Below are 21,889 nucleotides of genomic sequence, written 5' to 3' on the forward strand. Positions count from 1 at the left end.
AGAAAGAATGCAAAAGGCAGGAGGCAACTGAGCAGAGTAGCACTGGGGTAAGTGTAAACCACAAGGTGATAGGAAGGGATAATATGTATGAATATAAAGGGGCTGCAGGAGGGGTCAAAACTAAAAATCATGGTTTAAAAACTAACACTCTACCTAAACGCACGCAGCATTCGAAATAAAGTAACTGAGTTGACGGCACAAATCATTACAAATGGGTATGATTTGGTGACCATTACAGAAACATGGCCAAGACTGGGAATTAAACATACAGGGGTATCTGACAATTCGGAAAGATAGACAATGGGGGAAAGGAGGTGGGGTAGCTCTGTTAATAAAGGATGATATCAGGACAGTTGTGAGAGATAATATTGGCTCTAATGAACAAAATATTGAATCATTGTGGGTGGAGATTAGAGATACTAAGGGGAAAAAGTCACTGGTGGATGTCGTTTATAGGCCCCCAAATAATAACTTCACGGTGGGGCGTGCAATAATCAAGGGAAAAATGGGGGCATGTGAAAAAGGAACGCAAGTAATCATGGGGGATTTTAACCTAGATATCGATTGGTCAAATCAAATCGCATGGGGTAGCCTGGAGGAGGAATTCATAGAATGCATACGGGATTGTTTCTTAGAACAGTATGTTACAGAACCTACAAGGGAGCAAGCTATCTTAGATCTGGTCCTGTGTAATGAGACAGGAATAATAAACGATCTCCTAGTAAAAGATCCTCTCGGAATGAGTGATCACAGTATGGTTGAATTTGTAATACAGATTGAGGGTGAGGAAGTAGTGTCTCAAACGAGCGTACTATGCTTAAACAAAGGGAACTACAGTGGGATGAGGGCAGAGTTGGCTAAAGTAGACTGGAAACACAGACTAAACGGTGGCACAATTGAGGAACAGTGGAGGACTTTTAAGGAGCTCTTTCATAGTGCACAACAAAAATATATTCCAGTGAAAAAGGGCGGGAAGAGAAGGGATAGCCAGCCGTGGATAACCAAGGAAATAAAGGAGAGTATCAAATTAAAAACCAATGCGTATAAGGTGGCCAAGGTTAGTGGGAAACTAGAAGATTGGGAAAATTTTAAACGACAGCAAAGAATGACTAAGAAAGCAACAAAGAAAGGAAAGATAGATTACGAAAGTAAACTTGCGCAAAACATAAAAAGAGATAGTAAAAGCTTTTACCGATATATAAAACGGAAAAGAGTGACTAAAGTAAATGGTGGTCCCTTAGAAGATGAGAAAGGGGATTTAATAATGGGAAATGTGGAAATGGCTGAGACCTTAAACAATTATTTTGCTTTGGTCTTCACAGTGGAAGACACAAAAACCAAGCCAACAATTGCTGGTCACGGGAATGTGGGAAGGGAGGACCTTGTAATCATCACATCACTAGTGCTGGACAGGCTCATGGGACTCAAGGTCGACAAGTCCCCTGGTCCTGATGAAATGCATCCTAGGGTATTAAAAGAGATGGCGGAAGTTATAGCAGATGCATTCATTATAATCTACCAAAATTCTCTGGACTCTGGGGAGGTACCAGCGGATTGGAAAGCAGCTAATGTAACGCCTCAAAGAGTTGTTAACCTGTGGAATTTCCTGCCGCAGAGAGTTGTTGATGCCAATTCATTGGATATATTCAAGAGGGAGTTAGATATGGCCCTTACGGCTAAAGGGATCAAGGGGTATAGAGAGAAAGCAGGAAAGAAGTACGGCCATGATCTTATTGAATGGTGGTGCAGGCTCGAAAGGCCGAATGGCCTACTCCTGTACCTATTTTCTATGTTTCTATGTAATTAGCTATCTTGTTGTGCGAGGCTTCCTGGAGAAGAGTGACCATAATATGGTAGAATTCTTTATTAAGATGGAGAGTGACAGTGTTAATTCAGAGATTAGGGTCCTCAACTTCAGGAAAGGTAACTTCGATGGTATTGAGACATGAATTGGCTAGGATAGACTGGCAAATGATACTTAAAGGGTTGACGGTGGATAGGCAATGGCAGGCATTCATAGATTACATGGATGAACTTCAACAATTGTACATCCCTGTCTGGAGTAAAAATAAAAAAGGGAAGGTGGCTCAACTGTGGCTCACAAGGGAAATTAGGGATCGTGTTAAATCCAAGGAAGAGGTATATAAATTGGCCAAAAAAAGCAGGAAACCTGAGGACTGGGAGAAATTTAGAATTCAGCAGAGGAGGACAAAGAGTCTAATTGGGAGGGGGAAAATAAAGTATGAGAGGAAGCTTACAGGGAACATAAAAACTGACCGCAAAAGCTTCGATAGATATGTGAAGGGAAAACGATTAGTGAAGACCAACTTAGGTCCTTTGCAGTCAGAATCAGGTGAATTTATAATGGGGAACAAAGAAATGGCAGACCAATTGAACAAATAACTTTGGACCTGTCTTAACGAAGGAAGACACAAATAATCTTCCGGAAATACTAGGGGTCCAAGGGTCTAGCGAAAAGGAGGAACTGAAGGAAATCCTTATTAGTCAGGAAATTGTGTTAGGGAAATTGATGGGATTGAAGGCCGATAAATCCCCGGGGCCTGATAGGCTGCATCCCAGAGTAATTAAGGAAGTGGCCCTAGAAATAGTGGACGCATTGGTGATCATTTTCCAACATTCTATTGACTCTGGATCATTTCCTATGGACTGGAGGGTAGCTAATGTAACACCACTTTTTGAAAAAAGGAGGGAGAAAACAGGGAATTATAGACCGGTTAGCCTGACATCGGTGGTGGGGTAAATGTTGGAATAATTTATTAAAGATGAAATAGCAGCGCATTTGGAAAGCGGTGGCAGGATCGGTCCAAGTCAGCATGGATTTATGAAAGGGAAATCATGCTTGACAAATCTTCTAGAATTTTTTGAGGATGTAACTAGTAGAGTGGACAAGGGAGAACCAGTGGATGTGGTGTATTTGGACTTTCAAAAGGCTTTTGACAAGGTCCCACACAAGAGATTAGTGTGCAAAATTATTGGGGATAATGTATTGACGTGGATAGAGAACTGGTTGGCAATCAGGAAGCAGAGAGTCAGAATAAATGGGTCCTTTTCAGAATGGCAGGCAGTGACCAGTGGGGTGCCACAGGGTTCAGTGCTGGGACCCCAGCTATTTACAATATACATGAATGATTTAGATGAAGGAATTGAATGTAATACTCCAAGCTTGCAGATGACACTAAGCTGGGTGGCGGTGTGAACTGTGAGGAGGATGCTAAGAGGCTGCGGGGTGACTTGGACAGGGTAGGTGAATGGGCAGATGCATGGCAGATGCAGTATAATGTGGATAAATGTGAAGTTATCCACCTTTGTGGCAAAAACAGGAAGACAGAATATTATCTGAATGATGACAGATTAGGAAAAGGGGAGGTGCAATGAGACCAGGGTGTCATGGTACATCAGTCATTGAAAGTTGGCATACAAGTACAGCAGGCGGTGAAGAAGGCAAATGGTATGTTGGCCTTCATTGCTAGCGAATTTGAGTATCGGAGCAGAGAGGTCTTACTACAGTTGTACAGGGCCTTAGTGAGCCTCACCTGGAATATTGTGTTCAGTTTAGGTCTCCTAATCTGAGGAAGGATGTTCTTGCTATTGAGGGAGTACAGCAATGGTTCACCAGATTGATTCCCGGGATGGCAGGACTGACATATGAGGAGAGACTGGGTCAACTGGGCCTTTATTCACTGGAGTTTAAAAGAATGAGAGGGGATCTGATAGAAACATGTAAAATTCTGACAGGATTGGACAGGTTAGAGACAGGAAGAATGTTCCTGATATTGGGGAAGTCCAGAACCAGGGGTCACAGTCTAAGAATAAGGAGTAAGCCATTTAGGACCGAGATGAGGAGAAACTTCTTCGCTCAGAGTGGTTAACCTGTGGAATTCTCTACAGCAGAAAGTTGTTGAGGCCAGTTCGTTGGATATATTCAAAAGGGAGTTTGATATGGCCCTTACGGCCAAAGGGATCAAGGGGTATAGAGAGAAAGCAGGAAAGGGGTACTGAGGTTGAATGATCAGCCATGATCTTATTGAATGGCAGTACAGACTCGAAAGGCTGAATGGCCTGCTCCTGCACCTAATTTCTATGTTTCTATGACTCATCTCTACGGATCCTTTCTAAATTGAAAGTTTTGGAAATTTGTTAAACAATGAAAAAACTTTAAAAAAAAGATTAAATGATGCATTTAACGGAAAGCTAGACAAGCACAAGAGAGAAAGGAATAGAAGGATATGCTGATAGGGTTAGACGAGGCTCGTGTGGAGCATAAACACTGGCATAGATCAGTTGGGCCGAATGGCATGTTGGATGCTGTCAATCCTTAAAAAAGATAGAGCGATCTATAGACGATAGTTGTTCAGTTTGCTGCTTTTCAAAGTGGGGGAAGTATAATCCGTTGTCTGTAGCTGGTTTCAGAGAAACTTTAAATCATTGCTTGGAGATGATCTTGAGAGGACAGGTGCCACACTGTCTAATGTTTGGGTTCTGTTCCCTGGGTTTCAAATAACAGAAACCAGAAGAAGTAAATAGTGAGAAAAAGAAATGAATTATTTTTCCCACCCATTAGGAAAGGTCTAGGATGTGGTTTCCTTCCAGTTCCGTTTTGAGCAGGACTATTCAGAAAGTTAACTTTCTGGCCTCTTGAGTTTTGATGATAGGATTTGTTGCTCGCCTCAGCATGGCTTAATTCACAAAACTATGGGCTCAATTTTCCCCAAAGCTTTTTTTTGGCATACTTGAAGAGATACGCCCGTTTTTTGGGGGGCCAAAGTAACTCTCTCTCTCTCTCTCTCTTTGCTGTCCGGGCATCTGCTGCACTTACCTGCACCGATTTCTTTTAACTCTCGGGAAGGTTTTTCTGGAGAGCCCACATACGCTGGCCTAAGCAGAACTGGAGTAACTATCAGCTGGCCAAACTTCCCTAAATGGCCTGAATTGGCGCGGGTGGCAGGTTACACCCGCTTTGGCTGAAAAAAAACTAACCTAAAAAAATCGTAACTAACTTGAGTTATGCTGGTGCAAATTGATTGGGGAAACGGTGTTTTTTTTAAATAGGCTAAAAAAAAGCAGCCTGCTCAAAAAAAACGCCGCAAATCACTGGGGGAAATTGAGGCCTGTGTTTAAATCGAGAGCAAGCATATCTCTCAGCAACTGATGAACAAATATTCATCAGCAGTGTTCTCAATCAGGCCAACATCCCCAGCATCGAAGCACTGAGCACACTCGACCAGCTCCGTTGGGCAAGCCACATCGTCCGCATGCCCAACATGAGACTCCCAAAGCAAGTGCTCTATTCGGAACTCCTACATGGCAAGCGATCCCCAGGTGGGCAGAGGAAACATTTCAAGGACACCCTCAAAGCCTTCTTGATAAAGTGCAACATCCCACCGACATCTGGGAGTCCCTGGCCCAAGCCTGCCCTAAGTGGAGGAAGTGCATCCGGGAGGGCACTGAGCACCTCGAGTCTTGTCGCCGAGAGCATGCAGAAACCAAGCGTAGACAGCGGAAGGCGCGTGCGGCAAACGAGACTCCCCACCCACCATTTCTTTCAACCACTGTCTGTCCCACCTGTGACAGGGACTGTAATTCCCGTATTGGTCTGCTCACTCACCTAAGGACTCACTATTGGAGTGGAAGCAAGTCCTCGAGGGATAGGGAATTCCGGCAAGGCCGGTAAAGCTGCTATTATGGGAGCACACTAATTACAGGCAGCCCCTTTTAACAATATACTCTGTCGTGGGAAAAATAGATGAGCTAGGATAGTGAGACTGAGAACAGAAAATGTGAGCCTGAAACCACAGCTTCCATGGTGTAGAAGGGCTGCACTTTGATAATGTTTCTGGATGGGTGAACTTTCAGCAGATGGCTTGGTTAGATAGTGGTTAAGATCCGCCCAAGTGTTCATATGGCTGAAACTGGGTTGAAAGTAAGGGAACTCTTCATGAATGTCCTTCAGAGGCACCCTATGAAAGATCTCAACACAAACTCCATCATTTGATCACTACTCTTAACACCAACACTGTGAAAGGTTTGGTTTAAGATCTGAGCCAGAGAGGGGATGGAAACTCACGTGCTCAAAGCGCTTCAGGCCATAAAGCATGGTGATATGTCTAGGCATCTCCAACACTCTCCCCTATATCTGAAATCCATCTTTCCCATAGGATCACATCGGATAGACGGCACAGAAACAGGCCATTCGACCCAACCAGTCCATGCCAGTGTTTATGCTCCACTCGAGCCTCCTCCCGTCTTTCCCCATCTAAATCTATCAGCATAACCCTCTATTCCCTTCTCCCTCATATGCTTCCCTCTAAATACATCGATACTATTCGCTTCAACCACTCCCTGTGGTAACAAGTTCCACATTCTCACCTCTCTCTGGGTAAAGAAGTTTCTCCTGAATTCCCCATTGGATTTCTTGCTATCTTATATTGATGGCCTCTAGTTATGCTCTTCCCCACAAGTGGAAACATTCTCTCTGTATCCACTCTAACAAAACCTTTCATAATTTTAAAGACCTCTATTAGGTCACCCCTCAGCCTTCTTTTTTCAAGAGAAAAGCGACCCAGCTTGTTCATCCTTTCCTGATACCCTCGCATTTCTGGTATCATCCTTGTAAATCTTCTCTGCACCCTCTCCAGTGCATCTATACCCTTTTTATAATATGGCGACCAGAACTGTAAACGTTACTCCAAGTGTGGTCCAACCAAGGTTCAATACAGGTTTAGCATAACTTCCCTACTTTTCAATCCTGTACCTCTAGAAATAAACTCTAGTGCTTGGTTTGCTTCTTTGCTAACCTGGGTCACAACTTTTGTTTTTAGATGGTGGGTGGGGGGGACGGGACAGGAACTCAGGCACAGTATACAAGATTTTGAGATACAATAGTGGGAAGAGAAGTTAAGCAGTGGGCCCAAGATGGATAAGCCAGCAGCGGGAAAAATGGGGAGAGGTTTGCGACATGGGAAAAGGTGATTCAAGATTGGGGGGGGGGGGGGGGGGGTAAGAATTAATTTACAGGTGAATAGTAGGTCACACAAGACAAATAATAATTACTACAGCAGCTCATAACTATCAGTTTCAGTGTGACTGGAGATGAGGAAAAAGCGCAGAGGAGCTCTTGGTTCACAATTTAAATACAAAACTTTGAATTCATTTTATTCCTATGCACAAAACACAGAGTTTTGGTTCTTGCGTAAACCAAACCAACATGATAACCACCTGTGACAGACAGTAAGTTTATCGAAGCTATTTGTAATCTATGATTTCTATCCTTTCCAATTTGGATGATGATATTTAAAATAAAATGGCGGCACAAGTCAATGAAGGAGACATTTATTCTCCAGGCAACCATCACCTGAAGAATGATATTGGGTGAGGCCGAAAAGCAATTCCCATTTAAAAAATCTTCCAATCATAACAATTATTAGGATTATTTGAGTTATTTTTCAAATATAGCTAGAGCAGGTCAGTTATTCATTCCAGGAACGGAGTAGTGAAATGGTTAATGCTACTGGTTCTGGTCCCAAACATCCCGCACCCAAAAATTCCAATGGAAAGGGGAATTTTATGTAGTGATCATTTTTAAACAGCAAGCAGTCATGACATCATCTGGGTTATTCAGCTCAGCAGTGTGAAGGAACTGAATGAACGTAAACAGTTGCTGCCATATCATCTCTGGATTTACAACTCATTAAATCTCTAGCTCTATTGTTTCTGCTCACGACAATGAGCTGCCTTCACAGTCGGCGCCTGTAACCCTATCAAACCACTACAACCCCACTCCCTCACTCCGCCCCATGATGTCACTCGAACTCAATGTTGAAGTGAAGTAGTATTTTAAAACCTCGAACAAAAAAAAAGGCCTACGTCTGCGCGCACACAGAGGCTGAACTCCAGGACAGAGTCGACATATTTACTGAGGCATACGAAAGCATGGGCCTTACACTAAACATCTGTAAGACAAAGGTCCTCCACCAGCCTGTCCTCACCGCACAGCACTGCCCTCCAGTCATCAAGATCCACGGCGCGGCCCTGGACACCGTGGACCACTTCCCATATCTCAGGAGCCTCCTATCAACAAGAGCAGGCATCGACGATGAGATCCAACACCGCCTTCAGTGCAGTCCTCGGCCGCCTGAGGAAGAGTGTTTGAAGACCAGGCCCTCAAAACTGCCACCAAGCTCATGGTCTACAGGGCTGTAGTAATACCCGCTCTCCTGTATGGCTCAGAGACATGGACTATGTACAGAAGACACCTCAAGTTATTGGAGAAATACCACCAACGATGTCTTCGCAAGATCCTACAAATCCCCTGGGAGGACAGGCGCACCAACACCAGCGTCCTCGACCAGGCTAACATCCCCAGCATTGAAGCACTGAACACACTCGATCAGCTCCGCTGGGCAGGCCACATAGTCTGCATGCCAGACACGAGACTCCCAAAGCAAGCGCTCTACTTGAAGCTCCTTCACGGCAAGCGAGCCAAAGGTGAGCAGCAGAAACGCTACAAGGGCACCCTCAAAGCCTCCCTGATAAAGTGCAACATCCCTACTGACACCTGGGAGTCCCTGGCCCAAGACCGCCCTAAGTGGAGAAAGTGCATTCGGGAGAGCGCTGAGCACCTCCAGTCTCAATGCTGAGAGTGTGTAGAAATCAAGCGCAGGCAGCAGAAAGAGCGTGCAGCAAATCTGTCCCACCCAGCCTTACCCTCAACGACTATCTGTCCCACCTGCGACAGAGACTGTGGTTCTCATATTGGACTGTTCAGCCACCAAAGAACTCACTTCAGGAGTGGAAGCAAGTCTTCCTCGATTCCGAGGGACTGCCTATGTTGATGATGATGATGATGAAGAATTTACAACTGGTTTTCAGAAAGTGTTCTTTGCTGGAAAAGAACCACTCAGACCTTCCTCTGAAATTTCTTCTCCCTCTTGTACTGGAAAGAGGTCATCTTTACAACCCAATAACAGCTTGGTTACAGCACCAACATATATTTGTAAAGTGTTTCCAAAAAATGTCCACTGCCCCCAATATTCCAAATGTTTCAATAGCACAATCAAGAGGTTGGGAGAAGTGATCTCTCTGTCCCTTTCTAGCCTTCAATTTACTTTTAGGACACAAAAGTTTTGGGATCAAAGTTCTGCCACTTGGCGACAGCTTGTTTGTCACATATGAAATCAGATAATGTGCCAAGTTTATGGCAGAAATGTTATACTGAGTTCCAGAAGGCCTAGCTCATAAAACAATGAAATCCCATCCAGAGGATCCATACACCCCTAACTCTGGAGGAGGAACACCTGCTCTGACTGTCGTGCTCTAATTTCCGAAGCAGTGGCTGGAATGCCAGCACAGGTGGTGGACATGCATTGGCACGGATCAGCAACGCTGTTGCCTGCTGTAGCAGCTGTCTCTGCTGGAATGCCCAGGGAGCCAGGAAAGCTACCACCTGTCTCAATAAGCCTGTCAGTACCAAGACTAACAACAGCAGTCAATGTAGAGGCACTGCTGATACGACTTTTAAGAAAGCAGACTATGGACAGTAGCACACAGGATGGCATTCGCCCAAAGACTTTGATTTCAATAAAACAGTTTCCAATAGCAGAAGGGACACTTTACTAGTGCCAAACATATTAATGTTTCAGAAAAGAAATGCTACAATACCACAGCTTAATAAGGCAATTTCTAAAAGCGGCCACTTCATCTTGTTAAGCACCAACAATATTGTGTATTGAGAGGCCTATATAGTGAGCGCAAGCATCTGATGCAGACAGATAATGTAGACGATCTACTACTTAAAGAACTTGCATTTATATAGCGTAGTAAGACATCCCAAGACACTTCACAGGAGCATTATCAAACAAAATTTGAAACATAAGGAGATATTAGGACAGGTGACCAAAAGCTTGGTCAAAGAGGTAGGTTTTAAGGAACGTCTTAAAGGAAGTCAGAGAGAAAGAGAGGCGGAGAGGTTTAGAAAGGAAATTCCAGAGCTGAAGGCACGGCGACGAATGGTGGAGCGATGAAAAGCGGGGATGTTCAACAGGCGAGAATTGGAGCAGCACAAAGATCTTGGAGCATTGTAGGGCTGGAGGAGGTGACAGAGATAGGGACAGAGGAGGTGACAGAGATAGGGACAGAGATAGGATGGGACAATGTCAGGATTTGAAAACAAGATTAAAAATTTTGAAATCAAGGTGTTGCTTAACCGGAAGCCAATGTAGATCAATGCGCACAGGGGTGAACTTGGTGCGAATTAGGATACGGGCAGCAAAACAAAGCAATTCATAGACTAATCACCAACAACATTTTTAATTATTAGAAGCCTTTACAGGAAACAGCAAAACATTTCCAAGAGGAAAGATTTACTGATAGCATACTCGAGGAGGAATCAGTAAGCGTCAGCTTTGGCTCAATGCACTCAGAGTTAGAAGGTCATAGGTTTACAACCCACTCCAGATACATGAGAGCAGAATGCATGCTGACACTGCAATGCACTACTGAGGGAGTGCTACACTGTTGAAGGTACCATTTAATGAGATGTTGAACTAAGGATCTGTTCTCTCAGGGGGGGGTGTTCATGAGGGTCCTGACGTTCCAGGTCCCGATCTTCATTTTGAAGGGTGGAAGATGCCTGTGCATGAGTCCTTTTAACGTGGGGTGGACGCTGCACATTGGCTACCACATGGGATTAGCAGAGCAAGGTCTTGGTCCAGTGACACGTGGATCCAAGATGGCTGGAGCCCACGCTCTGCTGTATGGGCCTAGTTCCCTATGGCGGGGTGCGAGTGTCTCTCAGGTGGACATAAACAGTTCCATAGCAATATTTGGAAAAGAGTTCTCCCGGTGTACCGGCCAAAATTTCTCCCTCTACACGAGTGGCATGAGATCTTTTCCATCCACTTGAGCAGGCAGACAGGTCCTCAGTTTAACATCACTGAAAATGCAGCACTCCATCACTACCATTCTGAAGTGCAAGCCAAGAATATATGTTCAAATACACAGTGGGAGTTGAACCTATAACTTTCTGACTCAGATGAGAGTGCCAGCAACTGAGCCAAGCTGTTACTTGACAGAAGCACAACAGCAGAGGTCCATCAACATGGATAAGGTTTAACAGGTGTAGGCAGGGACAAGAAAATAGCAGACGGTCACTAAATGTTCTCTGCTAATTCAACCATTGTATTTTCCACTGCTTTTCCTCTTCACAGCAATTTCTGTATTCTAAAAGGAACTCTGGGCACGTAAATTGATTTGCGAAGAATTTCCCACTAAGATCCATTTGCTCAGGCTCAATGATTCCAACAAACCAAATGGCTGCTGGCCCTCTCTGAAAACTAGGTGGCCGTATAATGGTATCACAAGTCTGCAAGTCACTAATTACTTCAATGTCCAGGACACAGCATTTAGGATAGGAAATTCAAGAGAGTATTAAAAATGAGATATGAAAATGAAACAAAATGCAAAGGAGTGAGAGAGAGAGAGAGAGAGAGAGAGAGAGAGAGAGAGAGAGAAAACAGTAAATTATGAATAATCTTCGATCAATGTTACTCCCTGTTGGTACAAATATGCAAACAAACGAATGGAGAGGAAACGTTTTTAATCCAGAAACATTTACAGGAAAGAAGCAGAGAGGCAGATGTGATGTACCTAAAATGTTGGATTATAACATAGGAGATTAGTTCAAGCACAATTAACAACAGAAACTCAAAAGTATATAAAGGCTTGGTCATGTGAACACAAATGTTACGTGTAAATAACGTTTGAGACTGCTGCCTGCTTTGCTGAATGTCTGTAACTTGTAAACCTTTCAATTTATTAGCTCCTTACCTACCATTAACATGTGACAGGCATTGTATTTCCTGAATTTTGCTTTCCTAAAGGCAGTTCAGTTGGGGTAATGGTTACCTGGACAGGAACTGGAAGGCTATTTTCTAATCAAGGATCGAGATGACAATGTAAACCGTAAGAACATAAATTGAATTAAGAAAAGGACTTGCATTTATATAGCGCAATTCATAACCTCAGGACATCCCAAAGCACTTCACACACGGTGAATTACTTTAGCAGTGTAGCCTTTGGATAAATGCAACAGCCGATGTGAACACAGGTAGGGTCCACAAACAGGAATGATATAACTGACTAGTGCCCAAGTTTTGTATCCTTTCTGTATTTTCATTCACAATATATACTATCTTTTGACGATTAGATATGTGTGTGTTTTGCTGGTAACAGTTGCAAATTTGCTATGTCCCTGATTTGTTCACAAAACAGTATTAACAAAATTACCAAGAATTACTACAGTTAATATTGTACATCATCTCCTGTAACCTTGTTTCTAAGCAAGGGTCACTATCTTGTTATTTCTTTCAATTCTCCCTTCAATTCAGGATGGTTAAAGGGGAACCAGTGGATGTGGTGTATTTGGACTTCCAGAAGGCATTTGACAAGGTGCCACATAAAATGTTACTGCACAAGATAAAAGTTCACGGGGTTGGGGGTAATATATTTGCATGGATAGAGGATTGGCTAACAAACAGAAAACAGAGAGTCGGGATAAATGGTTCATTCTCGGGTTGGCAACCAGTAACTAGTGGGGTGCCGCAGGGATCAGTACTGGGACCCCAACTATTTACAATCTATGTTGATGACTTGGAAGAAGGGACTGAATGTAACATAGCCAAGTTTGCTGATGATATAAAGATGGGAGGAAAAGCAATGTGTGAGGACACAAAAAATCTGCAAAAGAACATAGACAGGCTAAATGAGTGGGCAAAAATTTGGCAGATGGAATATAATGTTGGAAAATGTGATGTCATGCACTTTGGCAGAAAAAAATCAAAGAGCAAGTTATTATTTAAAATGGAGAAAGATTGCAAAGTGCCGCAGTACAGCGCGACCTGGGGGTACTTGTGCATGAAACGCAAAAGGATAGTATGCAGGTACAGCAAGTGATCAGGAAGGTCAATGGAATCTTGGCCTTTATTGCAAAGGGGATGGAGTATAAAAGCAAGAAAGTCTTGCTATATAAGGTATTGGTGAGGCCACACCTGGAATACTGCGTGCAGTTTTGGTTTCCATATTTACGAAAGGATATACTTGCTTTGGAAGCAGTTCAGCGAAGGTTCACTCGGTTGATTCCGGAGATGAGGGGGTTGACTTATGAGGAAAGGTTGAGTAGGTTGGGCCTCTGCTCATTGGAATTCAGAAGAATGAGAGGTGATCTTATCAAAACGTATAAGATTATGAGGAGGCTTGACAAGGTGGATGCAGAGAGGATGTTTCCACTGATGGGGGAGACTAGAACTAGAGGGCATAATCTTAGAATAAGGGGCTGCCCATTTAAAACAGAGATGAGGAGAAATTTCTTCTCTGAGAGTTGTAAATCTGTGGAATTCGCTGCCTCAGAGAACTGTGGAAGCTGGGACATTGAATAAGTTTAAGACAGAAATAGACAGTTTCTTAAACGATAAGGGGATAAGGGGAGCGGGCGGGGAAGTGGAGCTGAGTCCATGATCAGATTGAATGGCGGAGCAGGCTCAAGAGGCCATATAGCCTACTCCAGTTCCTATTTCTTATGTTCTTATTTTCCTCTCCACAAATGGCAGCAGCTCTTCCAAATGCCTTGCCCAAGTATCTATTTATTCTTGCATGAGTTTAAATAGCGTTCTAGCAGGCTATTCGACTGTGGATGTATCATAGCCTAATTGTGATTTCACTCAATACCCACACTTTCCAGCAGGGTTCACTATATAGCAACCAGAAGCAAGACCAATGGCTGAATTTTGTCCTTCCTAATTGGGATGGGGGGGGATGGGCAGGAGGAGGTTCTTAGGCAAACTATAGTACCACAAATAATTTCAACATAAAACATTAAAATGCAGTAAAAAGACAATCAAAATAAAACATCCCAACCACTAAAATATTTATAATCAAAGATAAATCACATCTGTTCTGACATCATCTAAACCTGTGGTTAGAAGGCCCTAACACACAGAATATTGGTATACCATGCTTGTGCCTGCAATTTTTCCACTCTGAATATTCCTGATCGGAGTACTTCCCCACAGGGGTAGAGAGATTTTGTTGAGATGAGGGGAGGTGAGGCAATGCTGGTTCTCCCGTGCACTTCCATACAGCTGGACAGAGTCCAGCATTGACACACGCCTGGAAACTGATGAGTTCATCACTCTTTTGGGGAGAAGGTGCAAATGAAACAAGATGAAATATTAAAAATGTCAAAGGGGGAGGAGGGCAAAGAACTCAAATATAAGTTTCTGCAAGTTCAGGTAGTTACTTATTTTAAAATATAATGATGCTGCATAAATTATGTATGGATAACTAACATTGCAATTAAATTCCATCTTTGCTACACATTGTATTTTCTGCATTAATGTTCATGCGCAAACCGGGCAAATGTAGCATTGGTTGAGTTTACTGCTTACGGCATGATCAAATTATTGACACTATTTTGGTTACAGTAGCCACAGATTTGTGCAGTTCAAAATATATCAGGTGGGGGAGGAGAAGGAGAGAGAGAAGAAAGAACCAGTAAGTATTTTATTTGCCAATCTAGAGCCCAGGTGACGGATACCAAATGGTGCCACCCACACACACACTGCCTGATGATAAACCATAAGGCGCTGGAATACGCCAGCCTGTTATGGACAATGGCTAAACTTCATTAGAATACAGCTGACCATTCATTCCACTGCATTCAATTCCCTACAACAGAAGAAAAACACCAGGATCGCAGTACACTATTCTCGGAACAGTGCCTTCTCGCGTTTTTAAAGTATGTGCTAGATCTTAAAAAAATAAATGTATAGAAACTGAAACTTATTAATGTACTTTACTCTGCACCTTTGTTACTGTGATCATCTTCTGCACATGTGTTTTTAAAATCAACTAAAATCAACATTTAATTATGTACAGTAACAGACGGATGATTAGTAAGGTATAAAAGTACCCTGTTGAGTTGATGAAAATAATTTCCACTCTTAATAATCTGTTGCAAGCCAGCCTTAACTTTGCCCCTCCCCCTCTCCACACTATGTACTTTGCTTAACTGAAACTTGCAGTATGCTTTGCAACTAGGACAATAAGCTATTTACGACTCCAGGGTCCTGGAATATAACAAAAACTAGGCTGCAGACATTTATGACACGAAGACTGTAGTAATGATAAATGATAGAAGCGCTGTGTTTTACCTGGACTCAGAAAGCATGCTCTCACTGCAGTACCAACAGAACACTCAACAGTCTTTGTTAGCATTCAATGGAAACTTGAGACTGTACCAGGCTATACCAATCAACTACAGGCTGGCCCAATCTCAGGGTTAAACACCTCCTATACATCTGGCAGCATTATTTTTTTTAAATGTACCGCTTTAAAATTCTATCTGGTCACTACGTCAATGGTACTGTCTGTAAAAGGCTAACATTATGAAGGAAACCAAGAGGCACATCTGTGATTCATATATCAGCTATTTAAGTCTGCCTAGTGCACAGGATACTCAGCAGTATAGGACAACTGTGTGTGTTCAAACTGGAACCAGGTAATCAGGCTTATATTCATGGCTTTCTTTAAAAGAAAAAAAAACCAGGAAGTAAGCCCTTCACAAAATGCAATATTATAAAACTTATTTTGTAAAAAAAATTCTAAATTACTATATGCATTTTTGATGCTGAGACTATATTTCAAAGCTTATTTTTTTACCCTTTTGCTACAGAAACCTTAAAAAGGATGCCAATACACAGGAAAACTTTACATCTGCTCATTTGTTAAAAATATATATAACACACACAATAAAGGGAGTAAAATTAAAAAATGGTACATGTTAAATGTTCAAATTAACATTAAATGTTTTTAATGTTAAAATTAAAAAATGTTACAGCAAATCTATAATGGAGTGAATATAATGATGCAAAATACTGTGGTGGTAGGCCATAGGTTTTGGCAGAGTAGCAAAGCCCCCTACCCGAAGAGCAACAACATACAGAGCAGGCCCAGAATAACTAAATATCAAAAATCAAATAATGCAGCGGGTTCTCATATTAAATATCTATTGAGTCATTTATTTGGCATAATAAAAAATGGGATTCTAGATTTTAAGGCTTGACTCTGGGTCACCAAAATAAAAATTGAAGATTCAAGGGGAGGAAATAAACTATTGACCCAAAGGTATGAAGGTGATGGAATTATTTACATAACCAAACTCATTTTAGTATCCTCAGAAACAATGGTTTCACTTGTAGCCTGAAATCCACAGCCCATTCTGATAGGCCAGTCCAAACTGACCAACCACAATAAGCTCAATATGCCTAACATTAGAATAATATCCCGAAATGTCAGGGGATTCAATTACTTCATAAAAAGGAAAACAAACAGAGGAAATAATGTGCAAATGTGGCCTTTCTGCAAGAAACCCATCTTACTGCCACAGAACATCTTTGTGTTCTGCTTCACAAGCCTGCATTCCTTGGAAACATGGATCCGCTCTCATGGCTGTGGTTAGGTATTTATTGTTGCGGGGGGGGGAAGGAGGGGGAGGAGGTGGGGGCAGCCCGCTGAGTCCTGGAGGAAGAGAGTGGATGAAGTGTAGCATTAGGTTTCATGGAAGATTACCTAGACAAAGGCAGGCTTTCAATACCTAGGCATAAATAAATCTCTTACCCTCCTTTCCAAAATATATCTCAACATGAAGAGGTGGAACAGTCTGCCCATTTTATTGCTGGGCAGAGTGAGCAACAAGATGAATGTGCCAGATGCAGCCCATTTTCATCTTGGCACAGCAGTTCCACAAACAGTAGCTGCTCAGAATCATCTTATAGGACCCACGACAATCTGGAGGAAAGTCTGCGCTACATTGAAGGTGCCAGTGGTCTTGTCCCTTTCTGCGATACCTCCCAGACAATCGCCATGACAGCAGTTTCAAAGCATAGAAACATAGAAATTTACAGCGCAGAAGGAGGCCATTCCGGCCCATCGTGTCCGCACCGGCCGACAAGGAGCCGCACGGCCATTGGTCAGCAGCCCTGAAGGTTACATATAAACCTATGAACAATGACAGAAAGGCAAAGAGCACCCAGCCCAACCAGTCCGCCTCACACAACTGCAACACCCCTTATACTGAAAACATCTACACTCCACCCCAACCGGAACCATGTGATCTCCTGGGAGAGGCAAAAACCAGATAAAAACACAGGCCAATTGGGAACAATATCTGGGAAAATTCCTCTCCAACCCATCCAGACAATTGAAACTAGTCCAGATTATCCTGGCCGTATGCGATTCGCTGCAGTACTTACCATCGTACAGCATGGCATAAGAGCATCAGGAAGTTGGGCAAACTGCTCCACCTGTGGCAATCCACGTCCTTCCAGCAGCTGGTTGACAAATTTCATATCACCTCACCTCAATCAACTGCTTCCACTAACCTCAGGTCAGTCCTCCACAGCATAGTACATACTGTCTGCCTCTGCAGCAGATGGCATAAAAAATCCTCATGTCACCTGGCGGCACGACCAAGGCCAGTTATTCTATGGAGAGCATAAGGAGGAGGCCATGAGACTGCCCCTCGCCCTACCCTTACAGAATGAGAGGCTCAAGTGAATCTTTCACTGCATATGCTGCACCGCTCTCAGGAAATTCCACAAGACCTTGACAGATGACTGCTGGAGGAACTGTGACCACAAGAGCACACTTATACACACATTCTGGTCATGCCACACCCGTTAGACCTTCTGGACAGAGGTCACTAAAGCTATGAAAAGCCGAATCAACCCTGTGGCCATTCACAAGCTTTCGCTCCTGGCTGCAAGAAGGTGCATTCTCTTTGTGGCACAACCCAATAGGCCTCACAGCACGTGATCTAAGCCTATGTGGGATATTTGCCAGTCAGAAAAATGAACGGATGGGCTGAGTATGGAGGGGAGAACACCCCAGGAGATATGGACCCACCCGCACCAACCCTAGGGCAACTGGCCAAGGTGACAGGCCTTAGCATTCTACACAGTACAGAGAGAGTTGTTGCTGCTTTAGCCGATTGAAACACCTCCCTTTCCCCTCACTAGAGTTGATCTCCCTGTCACTGAGTAACCCTAGCCCTAACATATAGAACAGCACAACTATGTACAGTCCTTGCTGCATATTCCTGCCAGTATTGTGAAATGTGTATTATAGCATATTCTGTCAGATCATGTTCGAAGAAAGTGAGTAAACTTCTCATACAAAATAAAAGAAAACATAACTTTTAAGTATAACCTGCAAACTGCAGTCAATATTTATTTCTCTCCACGGATGCTGCCTGACACGCTGAGATTTCCAGCAGTTTCTGTTTTCATTTTAATTTGATATAGCATGGTGCACAACTATTTTTTTCCCAATTTTCTCATCTACTCTCTTGAAGGTGCTGAACACTGCTGGGGCACAGTTCTACAGTGCCAACAACTCTCCAGTATCTTGCCCAAGTAGCCATTCTTTGAGTGAAATAGTCGTTGATAAGGGCTTGCAGATTATTTAACCAGTGTAATTTATTTAACTCTGAAATGAGTTTTCGACCACATATCCACAGCGTAACTAAGACCGCCTATTTCCACCTCCGTAACATCGGCCGTCTCCGCTCCTGCCTCAGCTCATCCGCTGCTGTAGCCCTCATCTATGTCTTTGTTACCTATAGACTTCACTATTCCAATGCACTTCTGGTTGGCCTCCCACATTCTATCCTACGTAAACTAGAGGAGATCCAAAACTCGGCTACCTGCGTCCTAACTCGCACCAAATCCCGATCACCCATCACCCCTGTGCTCGCTGACCTACATTGTTCCCGGTTAAGCAACGCCTCGGTTTCAAAATTCTCATCCTTGTTTTCAAAACCCTCCAAGGCCTCGCCCCTCCCTATCTCTGTAACCTCCTCCAGCCTCCCCCCACCCCCGCAAGATGTTTGCGCTCCTCTAATTCTGCCCTCTCGAGCATCCTTGATTATAATCGCTCAACTATCGGACACCACCAGTCCAGATCCAAGGTTCCAACCTCTGTCATTGAATTACAAAATGCAAATGAGCCTTGCGTTTGTTGACACTCCGATTCCGAACTCTGAACCAGAGTTGACACCTTCACTGAAGTGTACGAGTCTGGGCCTTACATTAAACATCAGTAAGACAAAGGTTCGCTACCAATGTACCCCTGCCACACAGTACTGCTCCCAATTATCCAGATCCATGACGAGGCCTTGGACAATGTGGACCACTTCCCACACCTTGGGAGCCTACTATCAGCAAGGACAGACATCGAGGACAAAGTCCAATACCGCCTCCAGTGCGCCAGTGCAGCCTTCAGCCGCATGAGGAAAAGAGTGTTTGAGAATCAGGATTTCAAACCCGGCACCAAGCTCACGGTCTACAGTGCAGCAGTGATACCCGCCCTCCTATATGGCTCAGAGACATGGACTATGTACAGCAGGCACCTCAAAACACTGGAGAAGTACCACCAAAGCTGCCTCCGCAAAATCCTGCAAATCCATTGGCGCACCAACATCAGCGTTCTCTCTCTCTCAGGCCAGCATTCCCAGCATCGAAGCACTGACCACGCTCGATCAGCTCCGATGGGCGTGCCACATTGTCCACATGCCCGATACTAGACTCCTGAAACAAGTGCTCTACTCCAAGCTCAGTCACGGCAAGTGAGCCCCAGGATGGCAGAGAAAATGCCTCAAAGCTTCCTTGAAAAAATGTAACATCCCCATTGTCTGGCCCAAGGTCGCTCAAAATGGAAAGGAAGCATCCGAGAAGGCACCGAACACCTAGAGTCTCTTCGCCGGGAGCACGCGGAAGCCAAGTACAAACAGTGGAAGGAGCGCACGGCAAACCAAGTACCCCACCCACCCGTCCCTCCAACCATTGCCTGCCCCACCTGTGACAGGTCCCGCATTGGTCTCATCAGTCACCTGAGGATTCATGTTAGTGTGGAAGCAAGTCATCCTCGACTCCGAGGGACTGCCTAAGAAGAAGAAAAGATTTGTGGCCGTGCCTGCTGTTGCCTAGGCCCTAAGCTCTGGAATTCCCTGCCTGAACCTCTCCACCTCTCTTTCCTCCTTCAACACGCTCCTTAAAACCTCTCTCTTTGACCAAAGTTTTGGTCACCTGCGCTAATTTCTCCTTACATGGCTCAGTGTCAAATTTTTTGTCTCATAATACTCCTGTGAAGCGCCTTGGGACATTTCACTACATTAAAGGCGCTATATAAATAAAAGTTGTTGTTGTTGTGTATCTGCCTGGACTAGTTGATAATAGTCTTATCTGCGAGTCAGGATTGCAGGTTCACATAACCTAAGATGGTAGCAAGCAGTTGTGAGAGATTAGATTAAAAAGTACAAATGGCCCAATCAGGCCAGCCAGTCTGTGTTGGCGTTTATCCATGACAAACTATCAGGAACCTTCATATTTCGCTCTCTATAGCTTCTCCCTGTTGCATCTCATCAATGAGACGGAGCTCCTGCTTCCGTGACCCCAATTGCTGCCAAACAAAACCCACCCTCAAACCCTTTGTCCTCACTAACAACTGCCCCATTGCCAACCTCGCCAAGGTTGTTGTTGAATGGGTTGTCACCTCGCAGGTTTGGCATCATCTATAGAAAGTCCACTTTTGGATGATACATAATTTCCGCCAGCTAAACATTGGGAAGACCAAAGCCATCGTTCCTGCAATATTGCCATCTCTCCCCCCCACCCCCGGCCCGCTGGTCTCAGGCTGAACCTGGCAGTTTGCAACTCCGCATCTTATTTCACCCCAATCGAAGTTTCCATCCCCAATCCCTAACTCTCTCCACCACCAGCGCACCGTGGCTGCAGTGTGTACCATCTACAAAATGCACTGCAGCAACTTGCCAAGGCTTCTTCGGCAGCACCTCCCAAACCCGCAACCTCTACCGCCAAGAAGGACAAGGGCAGCAGGCGCTTGGGAACACCACCACCTCCACGTTCCCCTCCAAGTTACACACTATCCTGACTTGGAAATATATCGGCCGTTCCTTCATCGTCGCTGGGTCACAATCCTGGAACTCCCTCCCCAACAGCACCGTGGAAGCACCTTCACCACACGGACTGCAGTGGTTCAAGAAGACGGCTCACCACCACCTTCTCAATAAATGCTGGCCTTGCCAGCGATGCCCACTTACCAGAACAAATTTTTTAAAAAGCTGTTGAAGCCCTCACTCATGCTATTGCCACCTCCAGACCTGATTACTCCAATGCTCTCTGGCCTCCCATTCTCCACCCTCCATAAACAACAGATCATTCAAAACTCATCTGTATCCTATCCTGCACCAATGTCCTACTTGCCATCACTACATTGGCTCTTGGTTCCCCAACAACTCAAATTTAACATTTTTACTCTTGTATTTATATCCCTTCATGGTCTTATCCCTCCCTATCTCTGTAACCTGTGTTAGCCGTGGCTCAGTGGGTAGCACTCTCGCCTGAGTCAGAAGGTCATGGGTTCAAGTCACACTTCAAAGATTTGAGCACAAAAAAAAATCTAGGCTGACACTCCGTTGCAGTGCTGAGAGAGTGCTGCACTGTCGGAGGTGCCATCTTTTGGATGAGACTTTAAACTGAGGTCCAGTCTGCTCTCTCAGGTGGACGTAAAAGATCCCATGGCACTATTTTGAAGAAGAGCAGGGGTGTTATCCCCGGTGTCCTGGCCAATATCTATCCCTCAATCAACATCACAAAAAAAATTATCTGGTCATTATCACATGGCTGTTTGTGGGAGCTTGCTGTGCGCAGTTGGCTGCTGCGTTTCCCACATTACAACAGTGACTACACTCCAAAAGTACTTCATTGGTTTGAGATGTCCGGTGCTCGTGAAAGTCTTT

The 21,889-nt window shown here is 44.1% G+C and overlaps 1 protein-coding gene across 4 annotated transcripts in view; it reads right to left on the reverse strand.

Moving 5' to 3' along the window:
- Window positions 1-21,889, reverse strand: part of LOC139265976 (transcription factor Dp-2-like) — a 281,312-nt gene that overhangs the window by 147,136 nt on the left and 112,287 nt on the right. The window contains exon 1 of one of the 4 annotated variants that reach the window (XM_070883642.1): window positions 15,225-15,268. The exons of the other annotated variants lie outside the window; for them this stretch is intronic. The gene's annotated coding sequence lies outside the window, so the exon portion shown is untranslated. Of the gene's footprint in view, window positions 1-15,224; window positions 15,269-21,889 lie in introns of those variants that run through there. 4 annotated transcript variants of the gene reach the window in all.

The sequence above is a fragment of the Pristiophorus japonicus genome, chromosome 6, assembly GCF_044704955.1.
Source record: "Pristiophorus japonicus isolate sPriJap1 chromosome 6, sPriJap1.hap1, whole genome shotgun sequence".
NCBI lineage: Eukaryota > Metazoa > Chordata > Chondrichthyes > Pristiophoridae > Pristiophorus > Pristiophorus japonicus.